This window comes from Marmota monax, unplaced genomic scaffold (genome assembly GCF_021218885.2).
Source record: "Marmota monax isolate L192 unplaced genomic scaffold, Marmota_monax_Labrador192_F-V1.1 WCK01_AAM20220418_F8-fsc00232, whole genome shotgun sequence".
Classification (NCBI taxonomy): Eukaryota; Metazoa; Chordata; class Mammalia; order Rodentia; family Sciuridae; genus Marmota; species Marmota monax.
In genome coordinates this window covers 637,320-659,595 of record NW_026695232.1, presented here as the reverse complement: position 1 = coordinate 659,595, position 22,276 = coordinate 637,320, and positions in this window count along the sequence as shown.

Sequence of the window (22,276 nt, the reverse complement as noted above, 5' to 3'; positions counted from 1 at the left end):
AATATGTTTTTTTTTCCAGACATTTCCATAAACAATATTCCCTCTATTGCATTTTCAGACCATGTGACTGTACATATTGGTATGTAACTGAACAGTGTATATGGCTGTTGAACTTAAGCAGTGTGTTCTTTTCATTATCTTTAACATTTATGTGCTGTTATGTTTAAAAACGAACCTCTCCATTCCAGAGAAGACACATTTCCCTTGTGAGATGAATCACTGTTGACTGATTCATCTCCCTCTCAGGGCGGAAGCTCGGTCTAGTGGTTCAAGCTGTGGTGTGTGAGTCAGTTGTTCTGTTTCCATTCCTATTTGGCTCTTTGGGTAGTTGGTTTACTCTGTTGTCCAATGGAAATGCTGCCTTCCTAAGTATACTGCTCAGAGGGACTGTCAGAAAGGATGAATTTGTGCAGGGAGAGTAAGGAATGGGATGATGGGGAAAAGTGAAGAAACAGTCGCCCTCTATTAAGCAATGCATCTGGCATTTCACCTTTTCCTGGGATCAGGATTGACTCCAGGGATTCAGTGATAAATCAGCAGTGGTTGGGCACTGGGACCTCAATTGCAGGCTGGAGGAGATAATCACCTGTATAACCCCTTCTCCAATAGTGACACTGAAGTGATTGAAGAGGAAATTGGGATTGATTGTAAATCTGAAGTTAGGAGGGCTGTTAAAGCTTTTATTATAGTGGTGTTTTCCTTTAAGATACAATTTAACTGAAGATTTCCTCAGTGTGGTTTTATTCTCTGACAGAAGGGGCACACAGGGCTAACAACAAATGCATTGTTAGTTCCTTATATTACTCTGTGAGCTTTCAGTTGTACACAGGCTATAGATTTGCATTTAGGAGATCTCTAAAGCTGACTGCATTGGTGTATGCTATTGTACAGTTGTTTAAAAATGATACATAAAAAGAAGAGGTTTTCTTTAAAGATTCATCAATAGAATTATAAATTCAACATCAGAATAAGCCAGTCATCTGCTTATTAAATAGAATATGAAGCATCCTTCTAATGTTTATGATTTGACATGTTGCTGATTTAAAAATATAGGCAAACCATCCATTAGGAGAGAGTTTGTGTATGTCCACTTTTATGTCATGTTAATGTTTACTTTTTCTCCAAACCTTGATCCCTTGTATATCGTAATGATTGTTATTTCCCTCATGGTACTCTCCTTATCTGTGCTGTGGGGGAGTGATTTTGTCACAGTCTTGAATTTTGATTGTGCCTTAGATTGGAATCATGCAGAAGGAGAGACCCAAAGATCAGGAATTGAGTACAAGCAATCTGGGAGATGATTCCAGAGAAAGAGGAGACAGAGAGAACAGAAGGAAACCAGTAGTGTGTTCTCATACAAGTTATTTCAGTGTTCAGTGGCAGGTCAGTAGCTTAGAAGAGCTCTGGGCATCAAGTAGAATGTGCCTGAGAATTATCTTCACAGGGCGCAAGGACCTGAGGTGTTCATTCTCTTTCAAATGTGGCTGAGGGCTACTTCCAGGCTTCAACTTTCCTCCAGTTTGTCCTTGACAAGGTGGAGCTAGAAAAACACTCAGACAAGAAGACAAAGGTGTTCCTAGATAGTAGCCTTCAACATGGAGAGATGGTGCTGTGGGTAAGAGAAGCATGAACAGTGGCTGCCACATGCTCTTCCTTTGCACTTTTTTTTTAATGGAAAAAAAATTCCCCAGGTCTCCAACAACACATCTTTCTCTTTTTTCCTTCTCTTAGAGGTATTGCTGTGTTTTGTATTCTTTCTTTTGAAAATGGTGGTGAAATATTCATAAAATTTAATATTTAACTATTTAAATGTACAGTTCACACTGCATTAAGTACATTCCCACTATTGAGCAAACATCACAACCACACATCTTCAGCGCACCTTAATCTTCCAAAACTGAAACACTATACACACTAAATGATAACTCCACTCTTTCCCTCTTTCCCACTCCTAGTAAAAACCAGTCTAGTTTCTGTCCCTATGAGTTTGTCTATTCTAGGTAGCCCATATAAACAGAATTGTATAATATTTCTCTTACATCTGGTTTAATTTGCTTAGCATTATATCCTCTAGGTTCATTCATATTCTAGTATGTGTTAGAATTTTGTTCCCTCTTAAAGCTGAATAATATTCCATTATAACTATACACCATGTTTTATTTCTTACTTCATTTACTGATGGACAATTGTGCTGCTTCCATGTTTTGGCTATTGTGAATAATATTATGAACATTGGTGTGCACATATCTGTTTAAGACCTTGCTTTCAGTTCTTGTGGGTATATTTCCAGAAATGAAATTGGTGGATCATATGGTACTCTTTTGAGGAATTGCTATACTATTTTCCACAGCAGTGATATCACTTATCATTTCCAATAGACAGGCACAAGGGTTTTAATTTATCTATATCCTCAGCAATACTTGTTATTTTCTGCTTTTTGGTTTTTGGGGGATATTCTTTGAAGTTCATCTCTGTCCTTTGAGCATCTTTGTATTGCTGTGCTAACTTTTCAAAGTATTTATTAAATATTTAGTTATGAGGTAAAACCATTTCTCAAATTATACTACAGAGCTATGTAACAAAAACAGCATTGTATTGGCACCAAAACAGACATGAAGGTCAATGAAACAGGATAGAAGACAGAGACAAACTCACATAAATACAGTTATTTCATACTAGACAAAGGCACCATAAACATACATTGGGGAAAATATAGCTGTTTCAACAAATGGTGCTGGTAAAACTGGAAATCTATATGTTTATATAGATTTGAATGAAATTTAACTCCTATTTCTCATGTGGCACAAAACTCAACCCAAAGTGAATCAAGGCCCTAGACATTAGACGAGAGACCCTGCATCTAATAGAAGAAAATGTAGGCCCAACTTTCCATCCTGTTGGTTTAGGAACTGAATTCCTCAACAAGACTCCTAAAGTGCAAGAAGTAAAAATCAAGAATCAATAAATGGGATGGTATCAAATCAAAAAGCTTTTTCACAGCAAAAGAAACAATCAAGAGCACGAAGAGAGAGCCTACAAAATGGGAGAAGATCTTTGCTACCTGCACCTCAGATAGAGCATTAATCTCCAGGATATGTAAAGAACTCAAGAAACTTAACACCAAAAAAACCAAATAACCCAATCAATAAATGAGCAAAGGAACTGAACAGGCACTTCACAGAGGAAGAAATACAATTGGTCAACAAATATATGAAAAAATGTCCAATATCTCTAACAATTAGAGAAATGCAAATTAAAACTACACTGAGATTTCATCTCACTCCAGTCAGAATGGCAACAATCAAGAATACAAGTAACAATAAATGTTGGTGAAGATGTGGGGGCAAAGGCACACTCATACACTGTTTGTTGGTAGGATTGCAAATTGGTGCAACCACTATGGAAAGCAGTATGGAGATTCCTCAGAAAACTTAGAATGAAACCACCATTTGACCTAGTTATTCCACTCCTCAGTATATACCTAAATGACTTAAAATCAGCATACTATGGTGATACAGTCACATCAATGTTTATAGCAGCTCAATGCACAATAGTTAAGCTATGGAACCAACCTAGGTGCCCATCAACAGATGAATGGATAAAGAAAATGTGCCATACATACACAATGTAATATTACCCATCCATTAAAAGAATGACTTTATGATATTTTCCAGTAAATGGATGGATCTGGAGACTATCATTGCCAAATGAAATTAGCCAGTTCCTCAAAAGTGAATGTTATCTTTTATATGCAGATGCAAATATATAATAAGGTGCGGGGAGGGAAGAAGAGAAGTTCAGTGTATTAAACAAAGGGGAATGAAGGGAAGGGAGAGGAGTTGGGAATAGGAAAGACAGTAGGATGAATAGGACATAACTTTCCTATGTTCATATATGAATACATGACCAATGTAACTCCACATTATATATAACCACAAGAATGGGATCCTAATTAGAATAAGTTATACTCCATGTATAGTATGTCAAAATACACTCTACTGTCATGTATATCTAAAAGAACAAATAAAAAAATTAAAAATAAAATAAACCCCCCCAAATTTAGTTGTGGTAAAATGTTCTTTCAGGACGTAATTTATTTTTTGTGTCATAAATTGATGAATTATCATTACAGATAATTTGAAAAATATAAAAATATAAAGCAGATTTAATTCATATATAGTCTTATGAATTAAACACAATTGATGAGAAGATAATTTATTTAGTGATTTATAAATAATAAATACATAAATAAATCATATAATGGTGGTCTTTAAAGCTTGTACTCCAAAGCCAGACAATCTGAGGTTAAATCCTGATGCAACTGAATATCTGTTTGACTTTGGAAAAGTTACATGACCTCTGGAAACCTCAATTTCTTTTCCCACAAAGATGGGAATAACAACAACAACTTGGAGGATTAAAAATTCATGCAATGGTGAACAAAGAGAGATCTGAGGCTTATTGCTATCTAATAGCCTAATGGGAAAGGAATATTCATAAAGAAATCACTGTAATGAATATGTAATTGCAAACAAGAAAAGTTCCAGGAAGAAATTAAAAAAAAAACATTCTAGAGAGTTTATTAAATAAAAGGTCTGATTTAGTCAGGGGTCTCAGAAGCGATGCTGGGAAGGATCTGAAGGTTGAGGAGGCATAAACTGGACAAAAATATTGGGGTAAAAATCACTGAGGGTCTTATGTAGACAGAGAAAATGTTTGTTTTATGATGGTAGAAAATGGAAAATACAGTGGGAATATTCAGGAAGTAGCACTAAATTTGATCTTGGAGAGTCAGGAAACAATTTATAAAAGAGGAGATATTGACTTAATGTTTGAAGGAGAAGAAAGATTTTTCTGGATGAAAATTTGAGGAGCAGCCAGTAGACTGCAGCACAAGGAGTATTTCTAACTATTGTTCGTCCTCCACAGAGGCCTGCTTATCATCTGTGGCAGTAGGATCCCTGAGTATGAAGAGGATAGCAGAAGCACATGGAGTTGTGGAAGCAGACAGATGGCAGATGATGAAAGATGTCGAAGCTGTGCAGAATTTAGCCTTTTACCTGGAAAAGCCAGGAAGAAGAATGTGATCAGATCAGCATTTTTGAAATATAACTCTGCATCAAGTGTGAGAAATGGATTGGGAGTTGAAGTGAGATAGGAAGCAGGGAAACTGATTAAGGGCATTAGGGCAATTATTTTGATAGACTTTTCAGGAAATGATGAGGATGTAAGATCTCTGATTGTGAGCATGGGCAGGAGGGAGGTTTGAAAGACTCAGAGTTAGAATTAACATTTAGTGACCCATATAATGTGGACAAAGAGGGAGAGAAAATACAGAATATTATACTGCTTTCTGTTTTGGTGCTTGGAAAGACTGGAAGTATGGAGTGTCACTTTTTAGTAGTTGGGGAAAATAGAAACAAAGGATCTCAGTTTGGATATGTTCACTATAAGGTGGTTGAAGTTGTATGTAAAGAAATACAAATCCGAGATATTAGTGCATAGCATTTGAAACCAATGAAATATCTTTTTTTCTCCCCGGATTTCCTTCTCATCTCCTCTTCTCAGTGCTACTTCCCTCTTATACCTTGTGTTTCAGCTTGAAAATCACTTCCTTTAGGAAGTCTTCTCTTATCCTTGAGTGAAGAAGGTGCTCTCTTTGCACACTGAGCTGAACCTTGTTGAACCTCAGAATTCTCCTAAAATATATGTATATTTTTGGATGATCACCGAAGGCAAGGACCATCCCTTCTATATATCCAGTGTCTAGAAGGATTATTGACACATAGGAAGCACTTCAATAATATATGCTGGTCGATTGATTGAATAAAGAAGACTGCTCAGGGAACATGAGTACAATGAAAAAAATCTCTCAATAGCAAATTGGGAAGGAGATCAAATAAAATGAGCATTTAAATGTCCTTAAAGAGGCAATTATCGATCTTGGCCACTAATGTTTATTGTATATCTGTCTTTTTTTATATAGTTTAAACATTCAGCATAATTATTATTCCATGTACAAAGGATACTCTTTTTTTCCCTAATTAATATTTTAGCACAAGGATTTTCCTCATTATTGAAATGTCTTTTTTTTAAAAAAAATTTACGTTGCATCTCATTTTGTAGGTTAAGTAGTAACTTTTTGACACTGGTGCTATATGGCAATGCATCTTAGTCACACAGGGATGGTTTCAGAATCCTGTCACCTTGTCTTTGCTTGTGGCTCATCCACATGCATAAACAGTCATTGACAGATGTGAGGTTATGTGTAAGATCCAGACATTGAACTCACCACAGGATGAAAGGAGACATGTACCTAGCTAACTACAAAAAGAGAATAATATTTTAACAGCTCCATGCTAAGTACTTACTATGAGTCTACAGTGAGGGAGCACTCTTGAAGTTTTTACTAAATATAAATACCTGCTTCAGGATGGTCTTTTAAATTAAGTGCAGTTGTTTCTCTTTTTAATTTTGCATGAGATGAAAATTTTATTTTTGGATGAGTAATTGTCTTTTTAATATGCTTGACTGTAAGCTTTAGACTATATATTTTCTTACCTTTGTGCTTTGAGGGAAGGAAACTCATGTTTAATAAGTAATTGCTATATGCATGGCCCTGTACTAGGTAGAACTATTCATATCATTTACTTTAATCTTTCTTATTTCCTTCAAAATAGCTGTAGTTATCCTTATTTGACAGAAGAGGAAAATTGAGGCTCAGAGGAGTTCAATTTACCTCCTTTTGATCACACAAGTTGTAAATTAGGGATTCAAAGTAGTAGTATTCAAATTGAGGTTTGCCTCATACCAAATACCATGTGCTTTTATTATACTCTAAATATATAATTCTTAGTCTGATTCTCAAGAAGACTCGGATCTTGAAAAATGACTTTTGTATGATGAACATCTAGAAATCTGCAGCAAATTTCATATACAACATTTTAATATGTTATAGTGTCCAAGAATGCTAACTTGATTTTCCTTGCTAATGTGGAAAGGCAATGATATAGAAAATGATATTTGTACAGAACCCCATACTTTCTTCTTTATCAATTGTTTTTCCCTCTTCCTCTCCTTTCCCATTAAGTCTTCCCAGATCTATTCCAAAAAAAAAAAAAACAAAAACAAAAACAAAAAAACAAAACAAACAAACAAAAAAAACTGACTTATGTCCCAATTCTCTTAAATGCCTTGTGATAGCAGTAATGAGAGAAAATGAATCCTCCCTATCCCTGGTCAAAGAGAAAGAACACATCTATATGTGGGTTGTGTTCTTCAGTTGTTTTTCATATACACATCTGATCATCCCAACTGGCCTCCACTGAGCACCTCACCACAGTGCTGTGTTTAGAGCGTGGCCTTAATAATTTTATGTTCAGTTGACAAAAGCAGGAGCCAGGGGCTGAACTGATGATCTCACAGTATAATGTCAGCTCCTGAAAAATGGAGCATGGTCTGTGTGATTAATGTAGTTATATATTCAAGTTGTATTAGCAATATCCTCCCTGCCTTCTTCCTGCCCATGTCTCTCATTCTTCAGCCATGCATTTGTAGAAAGGCATTCTATAAAGTGTGTTTGTTAATAAAATAAGCAAGAGGAGGCTTGCTCTAGGATAAAGGTGTTAGGGAGTTATTTATTTGAAAATACTTAAACAATTCATGTAATGACCTGCTTTATATGTATACACAGATTGTAAATATAGATAGTCAACTGTTTCTTAGTAGCAACAACTGAGATTGAAAAATGATATATTCATGAGATGATAACTTTATTACACTAACCAGGGCTAGTCTTTTTTTTAATTTCTTTTTTGTTTTTTTTGACAATGTAATGCACAATGTAGCAAAACAAAAACAAAAACAAGACAAAAAACCTGTATTTGAGCTCATAAATAATGTTTTATTTCACAGAAATATATTGTGTGTTTAGCATTAAGTAATGATTTCCTGTTTTGATTTAAATTGAAAAAAATTACTAGAAGAAATAAGTATTTTTTTTTAGTTACTAGCAAAAGAGAGCACACATATTCTTGGATGATTCTTCTGTATTTTGTTTAACCCAGGAGGTGGAAGAAGAGGTAGAGCAATGCAGATTATTCAGTTTTTACATATGTATCAATATATAAAGAATAGTGTTGGTCAGTTACACTTAGATTTAGCTACATTGTTTACCTTAAGTATAAAGTAGTAGTACCTTGTTAGCAAAAAGTTGGTATTACAATTGTGATCTACACATTTCATGGAGGATTACAATTAAGGTTTTTGATGCAGACAAAGCTATCTATATGTCTTTTGCTTATACTGTCAGCTTTTCAGACCTCATATGGAAATCTGGCATGGCTCCACTGGCCAGAAGTAGCCAGACATCCTTAATGGAGCACATGTTGTTTTGTTGGCTCAGTTCTCTGGGGGCCTCTTTTATCCTGATTTCTGGATCCACTCCACAATGTCTTGATCTATTTCTTCTGAACCACTGACTGTCAGTCTCTAGAGAATTGTGCTTCTTGTTGCTAGGCAGATTGAGAGATTCTAATGTTCTCACTGTGGATCCTTTTGGGTCAAGTTCTTACTGTCAGGGCTTTGGTAGACCCATTCTTCTGGGTATATTGTGGGGGTGGTCTTTATCCTTGCTGGATATAAAATATATTATGTAAAATTTTCAATTTTGTTTATTCATTCAGTTTTTGGATTGTAGTTCTGAAGTTCTAAAGTTTTACCTTTTTTGTGACTGATAGCTCCTTCTGCAGTTTCAAGGTTCAACTCAATAGTGGACCAACATGGACAACCGATCCAAAGCCACTAAGTGCAAAGAGAATGGATTATAACATTCTCTTTCTGAGAATTTTCGGGATCCAAACTAGTAATTTGGTAATGACCAATGACTTACTAAATGGCCAATGAAGACTTCAGGTTAGAGCCCGTGTTGAAACTTTGATTGGCTGGACATTAGTCCAATTCCAACTACAATCAATCATATAAACAAAAAGTTCTGTTACTGATTGGTACATTAGGAAAATAATTTCTGCACCAGAAAGTGGAAAGCAGAAAATAACAATAAATGTATCCTCACATTTGCTGATATTGAGAATCTGATGTATTATTTAACTGTTTTATTATTTCATTTTCCTTTTCTTCCCTTGGATAACAGTTGTGACTCTAAGAGGCTAAAATTATTTAAGTAACCTGACATTTCCACATGCAACAATTATGTGATTATTGCTAGAAAAATTATACAGAATTATCAAAGTAGGCTCATTTTGAAATACGATGAAAACAGGCGTGGGATGGTGGCAACATGGCATTATCAGGCAATTTTGCTGAGCTTGTCGAGTGTTCAGAAGAAATGAACTGAAAAAAAGAATGAAAAAAGCACTGGGAGTCTTTGGAAGAACAGTGAATACGGCTTTGGAACACCAGGTTAAGTTTTAAGATGACCCTGGGTATATCATCACTTTCATTTGATGTCTAGATAGTCAGTGGTACTGACTATCTTGTCCTCAGGGAAGAAGGCAAACTCCAGAGGCATTGGAAGCCTTCTGTTCCTCTAAGAACATGAAGACTCTCTTCTTGTGGGTGCTGAACTTATGTATGGTTAAATTGGAGGTATGGTTGAAACCAGGAAGGATATCCTTAAAGGGAAGGGTTATATATTATATAGGAGAAAATAATGTCTACCATTTATTGTGTGGCAATATGTGTTGAGAATAGTTTTAGGTAGCTAAAATTATTTCTATCTACAGTAAGCCTGTAACATGTGTTATGTCTATTTTATAGAACAAAAAATAAATGCTTATGGAGATGGTGTCATTATTTGCTAATAAACGGAATGAAAACCCAGACCATTTGATTCCAAAGACATTTCTGAAAGAAAATTGCTTTGTTGGACTTTGGAGAATTTCTCAAAATTTCTGGTAAAACCCACCACAGAAAACAGTCCATTTGGACTTTATTGTTGGATAAATGAAAATACATATGCTAAAACAAATAATAAATAGAAAACAAAACAAAACAAAGCAAAAAGCCTGACCTGTATTCTGAAAAATCTTCCCAACAGCTGGTTTCCTAAAAAACATGTAGTTTCAATAAAAAACATGCAATGTGTCCCCTATAGGAGGAAGTCTATACTATTTAGATTGACATTCAAGGCCCTTGGCTTGAGTCATCTATGAAATTCTCAATGTAGTCTTATCCTCTCCTATCAAATTCTTTCCTTTCCTATCTTTCAAGCTACTCCACTAGAAAACACTGTATCCAGATCATCCTGATTTTCTCTTTCCTCTTGCTTACAACCTCCAGATTATGGTGGCCTCCACCACTATCTTTGTAAAGCATTTCTAGTTTGCTTCTTTGCATTTTAATGTCTTTAACTTGTATTTCTTTTAGGGATAAACACATTATAACTAAATATACTTATTTAATAATCTCTACTAGAGTCTATATATCTGGATGAAGGGAGGAGTATGTCTTATCTTTATTATTCAAAATGAATATTATAAGCAAGTAACATGCTCACTCATGGTGCCAATTGCTACTAGCCATTGGCCACCACATGCTGAACATATACTATGTGTAAGATATCATGTTAGACATTTTATATAAATAGTTTTTCATTTCATAACAGCCCATCTGGGGAGAAAGGAGTTGAAGTAGATGGCCTGTAACACAATATTCCCTATTACTAGGTGAGAATTATGGTTTGTATGGGAGGTGTTCCCCAAAAGCTCACATGTGAGACAATGGGAGAGGGTTCAGAAGGGAAATTTTGGGCTGTGAAAGCCTTGAACCAATCAGTGAATTAATCCCTGAAGGGATTAACTAGAGGCAGGTGGGATATGGTTGGAGGAGGCAGAGCATTGGGGACTTGGCTGTGGGGCATATATTTGTTTCTGGCAAGCAGAGTCCCTCTCTGCTTCTGATCCTCATGTGAGAAGCTTCACACTCTTCTTCTGTGATGTCTTGCCTCACCTCTAGTCCCCAGGAATAGAGCTGGTCATCTATGGATTGAGATCTCTGAAACTGTGAGCCCTTATACACTTCTCCTCCTCTACAATTGTTCTGATTGGGTCTTTTGCTATTAGCAGCTAAAAGTTGACTAAAACGGTGATAAAAATAGAAAATAAGTGACCTAGTATAATCTCCTTGAAAACATGAAAAAAAAGTGACACTCCAGGTAAATTGCCTGATGATATTTTGTAGAAAGATATTCTTAATCTATGGATGCCTTGAGTGTGACATCCCAAGTTTAAAATTGTTATATGGTGAGCAAACCATTAATCTATGGTTTATGAGGCATGGCTCTCTGGTGAATGTCATGTATGCTTACAAATATTCAGGGTATAAAATGGAGATGTTTCATCATTTGAATGTTCCTCACTATATGGGGTGCTCTTAAAGGCGCCATTTATTATTCTGGGCCAGAGAGCCTATATATAAAGCAGCAGGGAGGAACCTCGGGAGCCAGCACCTGTCTCAGACCTTGCCCTGCTTTGCATGGATCTCTTAATTGTTTGTATCTCCTGAAACTTGTGAGTGAATACATTACATTACAGGGCAAAGGGGAATTAAGGAAGCAGATACAATAGAGGTTCCCAAGCAGCTGGCTTTAATATAGAGAGATTACACTGGATTATCCAGGTGGGTCCAATGTAATCACAGAAGTCCTTAAAAGTCAAAGAGGAAGGCAGGAGAGTCAGAGTTTTTCGAGGTGAGAAAGACTTGTCTAGTCTTTGCTGACTTTCAAGACAGTAAGAATTATAAACCAAGGAATGCAAGCAGCTACTAGACACTGAAAAAAGTCAAAGTGGATTCTCTCTTAGAGTTGCCGGAAGAAATGTGGTCCTGGAAACATGGTGGTTTAGTCTAGGGAGACCTGCATCAATCTTCTGATCTCCAAAACTGTAAGTTAAACTATGTGGTTTTAAGTCACTAAATCTGTGGTAATTTGTTACAGGAGCTACAGAAAAACATATGCAGTTGGATCTATCCTGCATATCTTCATTTGTAAGTTGATTTGCTCAAGCTGATGTGATTTTTTAGGGGGCATGGCTAGCATTTAAACTCAGATTCGTCTCACCCCAAGTCTCAGAGATTTTGGCCCCATTTGAGGACTTTGGCTCATTTTAAAGGGTGCTGTTACAATCTGTCTTAGACAGTAGATACAGTTGCTGGTTTTCTAATTTTATTTATAACTCTCTTGTTACATTTCTGATTTGTTTACCTCCTCATGGGGGAAATGCCTTCCACCCGCTGCCATGTCTAGTGCAACCTTCTCTTCAGATTTTTGAATAGGGCTTAAAAATAGTAAGATTCATTTGAACTCTTGGGGTTAGAGTGATTCTGACTCAGGAGTCATATAAATTAAAAATATTTGAAATTCTTATAGAAATAAAAATTTACCTAAGTATGGTTTAAGTTATGAAAGCATATTAATGGCTTTAGAGTGGTATATTAAGTCAAGAGCAGTTTTTTTTTTTTTACCTAAGTAGTAATTTATGTGATTAATAAGAAACATTTAGAGTCAAACTTTGGTTTATACTCAAGATTCTACTTATTTTTGTGATCTGAGCTTCAATTTTCTGATTTTTTTTTTAAAAGATGGGGTTAATATAAGGAAGGTTCAAATGAGAATTCATGTGAAGCCCATTGCAATCCATAAAACACTCTACAAATATATGCTGCAATAATGATTATTGTTAGACGCACATTTTCTCCAAATCTCCCATCTGAATGCAATTCACTTGCTGTATGAAAAGTTTGGCTATTTATCAAAACTCTAAGGAATTACTGCTGTCAGTTTTGTTTGAACAGTTACTTGCTGATCAAGGAAAAAATTAAGATCAATTTCAAAAATTCACATTAGCTTTCTCAAACTAATTTAGAGCACAGAGGCCCCTCAGTATTTCAAGTTCATAACATTTATTATTATGTTCACAAACTTGACTACACATTAAAATCACAGGTGGAAATGAAAGAAAATCCTGGATCCCATACTGAGATACTGTGTGTTTATGTTTTAATTTCTGGTGATTACTATGGAGATTCAGAGACTACTAGTATATGGCAGTCTTTTGGTAGCCAACGGTCTTATTTATACTGATAATTTTTTTTCTGTTTCAAAGTATTTTTGGTGAATGTTATGAGTCTTGTATCTCCACATGAAGTGGCTCTCACTGAGTGGTATTGCCAAAAACATTTGCACAAGGAAAAGTACTGGATTGTCTGCAGGCTACAAGTAGTGGCTTGTAGTTCAATTATTTGGAGGGATAATAGCAAGTTTTAAATTATTCATGACACCTGCTTAGAAAACTTGGAAAAAAACAGAAGAAACTGTAGAAATTATCTAGTTCATTTTATTTCCAGCCCCTTTGGATTAAAAAAAAAACAAAAAACAAGTTGGACCCAAAGAAACTAAAAGGCCCATCCAAGGTGACTCTTGCATTTATCCAAACTAGAATTCCCATACCTTGTCTTTTTCCTTGATTTATAGAAATTGTAGAAGTCACAACTGAAATTCACAATAGTCAAGTACTTTGTCTTAACCAGAGCTCAATCTTCTCTTTTACTAGAATTCTTAATAAATGGTAAAATGCATGGACACTAAATTTTTTTCTCTTGTATAAGTATATGATGGATGTGCTAAGCAAACATCTTCAAAATTTAAAAGGGTAAGAAATCAACAGGAGTGTTTTTGACACTCAAGTGTTTTTGTTAGTTTTCTTCCCTATATTGTTACCCAGTGTTTAAATTACTGCAATGGTAATCCCCTTCAAAATCTTCAGTGGGACTGATTCAAACTAAAGTGAACACACTGGTGTTACAATGTAAACCAAAGACCACTTACAAAGCAAAAGAAGAATCAACCTCGCTAAATAATGAAGGACTTTTCTTCATGAGATTTTTATGCATATTCATATAGAAAGAAATTCTTTTATATTTCAGCAGAGTGGTAATGTTTCAGGAGCTACACATTTCAGGAAGAAGGCTACATGTGTTCTAAATTTCTCTTGTCTCTTTCTCAAGTAGCATAAATTGTTTACTCCTTATCCTTGCTAACCCTAACATTTTTTCACACCTGAATCATATCTTATTATCTTTGACCTTCTAGCACCTACTTCATAGATGAGTGTCAGTAATCTGTCAAACTGAACTGATGAGGGAAAAAATAAAACCTCGATCAGAGTTAAGCACTATTTTTTTTTTACAACTTCAGAGTTATATATATTTTTTTATTTCCAACAGTGTTGTAACGAAAAGGATTTTGTTCTAAAATTTATCTAGAAATTGATTGCTTTTTATAAATTTCATCTGACTTTTGACAATTACATAATAAAGATATGACAATGTTTTGAGTTTTAAGGATAATAAGATATTTGAAAGAGGTTATATTGAAAACTACAATGCTGACATAAAAGTAATTAGGATGGGGTAAAGTCTACTCTTAATCAATACTAGGCTCTGTTCCAAGTAGACAGGATCTAACAGTGAATGAGAATTTCAAGTCTGTGCCTACTCCAAGAGGATGATACAAGAGAGACAAACATATACTGTCAGGTGATTAATGTCAGGAAGAAAAAAAGAGTAATGGGATAAGGGATGATTATGAAGACTGCTCAGTTAGGGAGGAAACAAGGACTTCTCAGAAAATGTCATTAAAATCAGCTAAATATATGATCACTCAGCCTATGTGATTTTGGATGCAAAGTATACATTTAAGTTGTTGACCCTTTTCTAAGTCTAAAATAACCAAATATTCTTAAGGGTGCAAGATATTTTAGAGTGCCTCTCTATTATAAGTCCTTCCATTTTTACAAATAACCAAACTGAGGCCCAGTTTGGAGAAAATCAGTGGATGACTTAAGTCAAACCTGGTTTTCTGGCCTCCAGGCCAATGTTCTTCCTACAATATTAAGTTCTTCATCAGTTTTTGAGTGGGAGGAATTCCGTGTATTGAGCCTCAGGTGTGTTTTCTTGGCGCAAGTTGGTGGAACAAGTTCTTTTTGTACGGAATGTTTCCTCAAGCTGAGACTTACTTGCTAACACCACAGAGGCCCTAAATATTAAGACCTTGAAAAATTTCCTTTATCTACTCTATGGACTCTTAGGCCATTTCTATTTGCTTTTAGGAGATGTCTGGTTATTGATAAAGAGATAAGAAAAAAAAGACCATACAAGCCAGCAAGGGGAATTGGTGAAGCAGAGGCTCAGCTGGTTCATATCATGTCAGTTGTACCTGTTCTAACCTTCAGATTTCAGTATGTGTGGGGCACATGAATTGATAACAATTAACAGTATATAGCAGACATTTTAGTTTTTTCAGTGTCAGCAGTCTACTTAATTTCTTTGAAAGTCATCTGTATCAACACATAACTTAAAGGAAAAAAAACCCAAATTTGGGAGTCTTATTTGAAAGATTTAAGTTGATACTAATGACAGCTTGATGTCGTAGTTCTTGTTCACTTCCTATAAAAGTACATTTTAATAACATCACATACCAGCTAATTGGTGTCAGAGAATGGCCTATTGGGAAAAATAGGACAAGGACTTGTCTTGAAGTTACTTTTACATGGCAAATATTGTTTTACCTTGCCCTATGAATTTATATCATGTGGCTCATCACTATTATATAATAAGCTTCTAGTTTTCTGTCTTCCTTAATTTTGACAGGGTCTTGCAGTGTTGTTCAGGCTGTCGTTGAATATTCTGTCTTCCTGCCTAAAATTCCATAGTAGGTGAGGTTATGGACCTGCACTATTTTCTCCTGTTTTCTTTTATACTAGGGATTGAAACCCAGGGAACTTTAGCACTGAGCTACATTGCCAGCCATTTTTATTTTTTTGAGACAAAGTCTTGTCTCAAAAAGTTGCTCAGGCTGGCCTTGAACTTGTGATCCTCCTGCCTGAGCCTCTGGAGTAGTTGCAATTACAGGCGTGTGCCACTGGGCCTGCCATTTAACTAATAGTCAATATAGCACAGTTATTAAAAACATGGTTTTTATTGCCAGTTTATGCCTCTTAACCTCCCTGCTCTCTCAGCAGTTTGACTTTGAGTAAGTTTAAGTTCTCTGTGTCTCAGTATTCTCATTGTGGAGGTAATATTGGCACTCATTTTATACAAATGTTATAGAGAGAAGAGGAGTTAATATATATGAAGCATTTGGAACAGGGGCAGTAGAAACCTTATTAAGCATGCTTCATGAATACTGGCTACTAAATGGTGGTGAGTCAGCTCGTGGAAAGGAAAGACCATACTAAGGTTGTCAGCTTAGCTGGTGGGTTTTTTTTTTTTTTTTTTTTGCTGGCCACAATGTGCAAAATTAAGAGCAAAATCTATAGGGTGGTCCATAAGGGAAATTTTGGGTTTGCGTATGGAAAACAAGGTGGAGTAATCTGATTTAGGTAAGACTAAAAATAGAAAACAAAGTGGAAACAAATGAGTATAGTCTCATCTGGGCTAGATGGAATGTTCTAGGTAGATTCTGCAATATTAATTGATACCAAATTACTCTGTGACTATAATTTTAGTTTTTTGGATAATCGGGTGGGTCATGTTTTCCAGTGTGTGATGCATTGCATGTGCCATAAAACAGAAATGGATGAGTGGGAATTTTGTATGTTGTCAAGTTCAAGGGATTTATTTAACTGAGATAATAAAAATAAAGGAAAAGAACTATGGTGGGCTTTGGATAATATAGTTTATATTATTATAAAATGGTCTTTTAATAAGACAGATAGTATTAGGAAGTTTCACCTGAGTATGGGATATTGAAAGAGTCGAGGATATAATAGTTTTCATAAGTGTTACAAGTTATTGGAAAAATATCCATTAGGTTGAACATCCTTCTTTCATCTCTGAAGTATAATTCAAGTGAGATTCCCTTACTTTCTACTGACTCTTATAGGTTTTTTTTTTAATGAGGAAAATTAAAAATTATGTGTATCCTTAAAAAGGATGTACCTGGCAGTTTTGATTATATATGGGCAGTTTTAATTATATATGGTCAGAGAGGTATTTCTACATTGTTACTGAGGCTCAGTTTTGTGTTTACAATCTATCATGCTTTCCTTAAATATGTTTGCATGGCAAGGGGTAATATCATTCTTTGATATTTCATCTTTTTTGAAAGCTTAAATCCAAATAAAAATCTTGTTACACATCTATATTATTTTTATATTTATGTTTATTACATATAATTGAATATCCTACTTTTTGTTAATTGCACTAATGGACAGGAGATGTGGGCTATGCTTTCTCATAAATTATTAAGATTTGGGAATATTAAATAAAATTGACACTTGGAAGGAAAAAATTTTAAGAGTAGTTTCATGGAGTTGTAGATGGGAAAGACATTGACTGTCAAGCATTGTATCCATTACCCATCTCCCAGAAGCATGGCACTGGAAATTCCTTCTGAAGATGTAGTCTCTTGGGAAACGGGCAGAACTTTCTAAACATAGCTCTTAGTAGCTTTTTACTGTCTTTTATGACTCGAATGGTGGGAAGCTTTCTGTGTCTAGCATTCTGTTTCTCAAGCTTTCTTCTTTTTCAATCTTCAAGGGAAGTGGAAAATGGTTCGATATCCTTTTCTAAATCGTGGAGTTACCAACAATCAGAAGTCTTCTTAAGATCCTCACAGATTTCATACTTCAGTGACCCTCAAATACTCATATTCTTCAGGACTTTGGGATTTGGAGAAAGGCATCAATTCCTGGGTCTTCTGATTGGAAGCAAATGAATACATATGACATTCTGATACTTGGTGGAGTTTGGAGATGTTTATAAAAACTATATTGAACCAACTGTCTTTTGAACCTAGAAAACACAACTTGCAGATCTTTTTTTCTGCAAAAATATAAGCCACGTGTAATGCCACTAAGGAACTTCTATGTCTCAAAAACAAAACAAAACAAAAACGGTCTCATGGCATGGGGAGAAAAAAATCTGAAAGTGTTATATTTTTAGGGACTAGAATTTGTTAATGCAACTATCTTATAAAACTGGTCTGAACAATAGGTAAGGAGAGATGTTATTTGCAGTATCTTTTTAGCAAGTGGGCCATGATGAACCACTGGATGGTCTCACATCCACTAGTAACTGGGCTAGGTGGGGCAGAGATTGTATATTACACTGATTCTTGATGAAAAAAGTAGCCCTAAACTTTCTTAGACTCTGCTTCCACAGAGTCTTTTGTTACAGAAGAAGGCACTGAAAGGAAACTTGACCAATATTGTTAAATTTCTTTTGATGGGAGTACCTGACCCACTTTCTCCTCCCCATTCCACCAATTTAGAAATCTCTTCATGTACTTGTTAAATGAAATATGTGCAGTCATCTGCAGGGAATTGGTTCTAGGACTTCCCTGGGAATACCAAAATCTGGGTGTTCAAGTCCATGTATAAAATGGTCTAGTATTTTCTCATAATCCATGCATATTGTATACTTTAAATAACCCCTAGAAGACTTCTAATACCTGATTCAAGGCATACATTTTGTAAATAGATAGTGTACTATATTATTTAGGAAATAATAACCAGAAAAAAAATCTGTACATGATCAGTACTGACACAATTTTTATTTTTAGAACATTTTTGATCCAAGATTGGTTGAATCAGCAGATGGAGAACCAATAGTTAGGGAAAGATGACTGTATATGACATTTTCCAAATAAAATTTTAAAATCTTGATGGAATGCCACACTGTGGGACTAATTAGGACAGGAAGAAATGTGGACCTAAAATCCAGAGGGAAAAAAATCAAGTTCTATTATTGACACTTGCTAATTTTTTACCGTGGGCAAATCACTTCAGCATTTTGTTCTCAGATTTTTTTTTTTTTTTAAATCAAAGAAGTGTGTGTGCATGTGTGTGTGAGAGAGGTATGAGGAAAGAAAGAAAAACAGAAGGATATTTGATTGATTTCTGGGTTTTCAAGGTGATATCCCCAGGGAAATGCTTGGAAAACTGTATTCATTTTGACTTGTGACAATGACTTGGGATGTTACTGGCTCTCTGGTTTTCCTGCAGTGCAGAGCATCATCTCACACAGCGAAGTATTGCCCTGCCTCCAATGTCAATAATCTGGATCCCACCTGAAGCCCTAGATGAATCTTTAGGATCTCTTCCAGTTCTAGATACAAATCACACAATTGGTAAAAATAAAAACAATAGTAGACCTTAAAAAATTGCATGGATTCAAAACCATAAATATAAAGAAATGCTTAAAAAATTTATAAGATACTTGAGGCAAAGGTAGTCTGTGTGATATTTACTAGAAAAAGAAACTGCAATTTATTGAATCTGTTTGTCCTAGCTATTTTCTCAAATGCAATCACACACGTACATTTCAATCAAACTGTTCAATTTAGATGTAAGTATTACTATTTTGCCAATGAGACTGAAGTTAGGGCGTACCACTTGTCTAAGATTAGCCTCTGAAAAGGGGCAGAACTAAAATGTCTATTTGAACCCTCTGTCTCCAAATCTGGGGCTCTTTCCCCACATTATTCTCCCCTGAAAATGGAAAATAGTAAAGAAAAGGGTATAAAAATACATGTGTCCATACTAGCCATTATGAATGCTTTTCAGTCCCTTGAATGCACAATACTCTGACCCTCAAGTCTTTGCAAAGTGTCCTTTCATCTTATCTTCTCCACACATGAAAACTGTCCTCATTCCTCAGCTGTGGCTTGTCCTTGGCTTCCTCTGGGAAGCCTTTCCTAACCGGGGCCCTGTTTCAGGAACCCTTTGTGTTCCAGCAGCCTCCTGTGCCTCCTCAGTCTTAGGCTTAGTCCAACTCTTTGTCTGCGACAGTTAGCTTCTTAAAGATGGGGTGTGGAGAGCATGTTTTCCCAATTTCTAACACTGCATTTTGCACCTTACTCATTGTTTGAATAAAGGGATGGAAAAACTGAATGCAGCAATTTATTTTAAGAAACAAAGTGATGCTGGGCGCAGTGGTACATGCGTGTAATCCCAGCAGCTTGGGAGGCTGAGATAGGAGGATCACGAGTTCAAAGCCAGCCTCAGCAAGGCACTAAGCAACTTAGTGAGACTGTCTCTAAATAAAATACAAAATAGGGCTGGGGCTGTGGCTCAGTGATTGAGTTCCCCTGAATTCAATCCTCGGAACCAAAAAAAAAAAAAAAAAAAAAGATGTTAATGGTGAATACTTTGAACACTTTTTCTTTGAGTATAACATTAGATTATAATTCATCTTATATAAACGTAATTTTTATATGTACATTTATTCCTATAATTTCAAGAAGACATTTCTAAAATCCATTCATCACACATATGATTTCTTATACTATTTGATATCTTTTATGTGTCTTCGTATTGTTTTCTTTAGACACATTGTGTATGAACTAAATGATACTAATTATACCCTTTGATAGAAGAGCTGAAAAGGGAGAGAGCAGACTCTGGGGCCAGATGGCCTCAGTTTGAGAACCTTGGTTCTACAGCTTACTAGCTGGATGGATTTTTGGCAAGTCACTTGGCTTTTACTCATGTGGAAAAAAAATCAGGGAATTGTGGTGCTTATCCTTTGTGACTGTTTTGGACTACTGAAGGAGGTGACAAACAGAATAGAAATGCTATAAGCACTTGAGGGGCCTGAAGAAAAAGTGCCATGTAGTCAAGTGCAGTATAATTCTTCTTTCTCTTCAATTGGGGCATTTTTAGGTGGGATCAAAAGAAAAAATATAGTATGAGAAAGGGTGAAATGATTTAAACTTGATCTTTACCTCTCAACGAAAGTTTACATAGAGCAAATGTTGACTCACAAAACCCAAGGTGACTAATTTCAATCCACACTAGTGCATAGAAGTGTTAGGAACATACTGGTTATCCTAGGAGGGTCTCAGAGGGCAGCACCCTGAAAACCCTCTATCAGCCATTTGGGGTCATTTCACTACTTCCATACAACTTTGTTCTTTTCCAGTCTCCTCTGTGCTATTTCTATAATATATAGGCTTTTCCATTGCTCTTTGTTGAAGGGGTGGAGTTGAAGGCTGGTACACCTAAGAAAAAGTAAATCTTAGAGCAAATTTTGGTGATGGATTTTTACAATATGGCTATATGCAACTTTAATGCTTAGTTTGAGGATTTTTTTTCTCATTTTTCTGAATGTACAGGTTGCAGAATCACATTGGTCAATATTCTTTAGGATAATTAACCGTCTTATATGCACATGAAAGAATTAACACATTACAAAGTTTTTCTCTTTTTTGGGGTGCTTGACCCAGATTAGGCCTCTCAAGAACCAGATACACATCTAAAACAGACTTTAATATTTTTCCACTCTCATCTCAAATGTGGATCACTGTACATCTCTGGATTGCAACAATTAATAAATGACAATTATACCTCTTTCCTCAATGGTATGTACTGTTATTCTTGGCTGGCCATACAACTCCTATGGGAACTCATTTTAAACCATACCAATAAATTGTAGTTAGTCAATGGCGTATAAAGATTCTCTGAAAACGTGTGTGTGTGTGTGTGTGTGTGTGTGTGTGTATATATATATATATATATATATATATATAAAAATCCTTGTGAGTAATGAGATTTGGTCTGAGAGGTGGGGAACTTTTAGTTGAGTTTTATTTTTTTTCTTGCTTTTGTAATATAGAGAGTTTATATTTTAGTTGTTTACTAAGCCATGTCACATTGTGCTATGATATGAGAGCTAAAAGGCCAATTATTCAAGACAGCATGATAGATTTTGTAGATAAGGAATAGATAGAGCACTGTTAGGAAAACCAGATCTTAGAACACCACCTACATGATGGTACTAATGACATTTTCCATTAAGAATGCTTAGTTACTCCAGTGGAGAGTGTCTTATGTCCTTAAATGGTATGTATCTGTGTAGTGGGGGTGGAGGAAATAAACCAAAAGAAAATTGTTTTTTGAGAATTGAGTCATAGAGTTACAAAATACTGGTTAAGTTTTGCCTTTGTGATTACCAAATACTTATCATTCTGAGGCTATTTTTTGGTTGGTAACTATCTTATGTTTTTATCTAATTGTTCTTGCTACTCAGGAACTGGGTAAGTAAAGCAGGAGGAGATAACATCTATTCTGTATTCTTCTGTGAATATATTTTGTATGTCCTCACATAAATGCTAAGGTTTTCCAGGTGTGTAAGAATTTGCCTTAGTATTTTTTATAAAGTGGTTCTGCTAACAGATTTTCTCAGTTTTTGTTTTCTTGGAATGTGTTTATTTTGTCCTCATTAAACAACTGAGTTGTCATTCAGAAACCATGTTTGC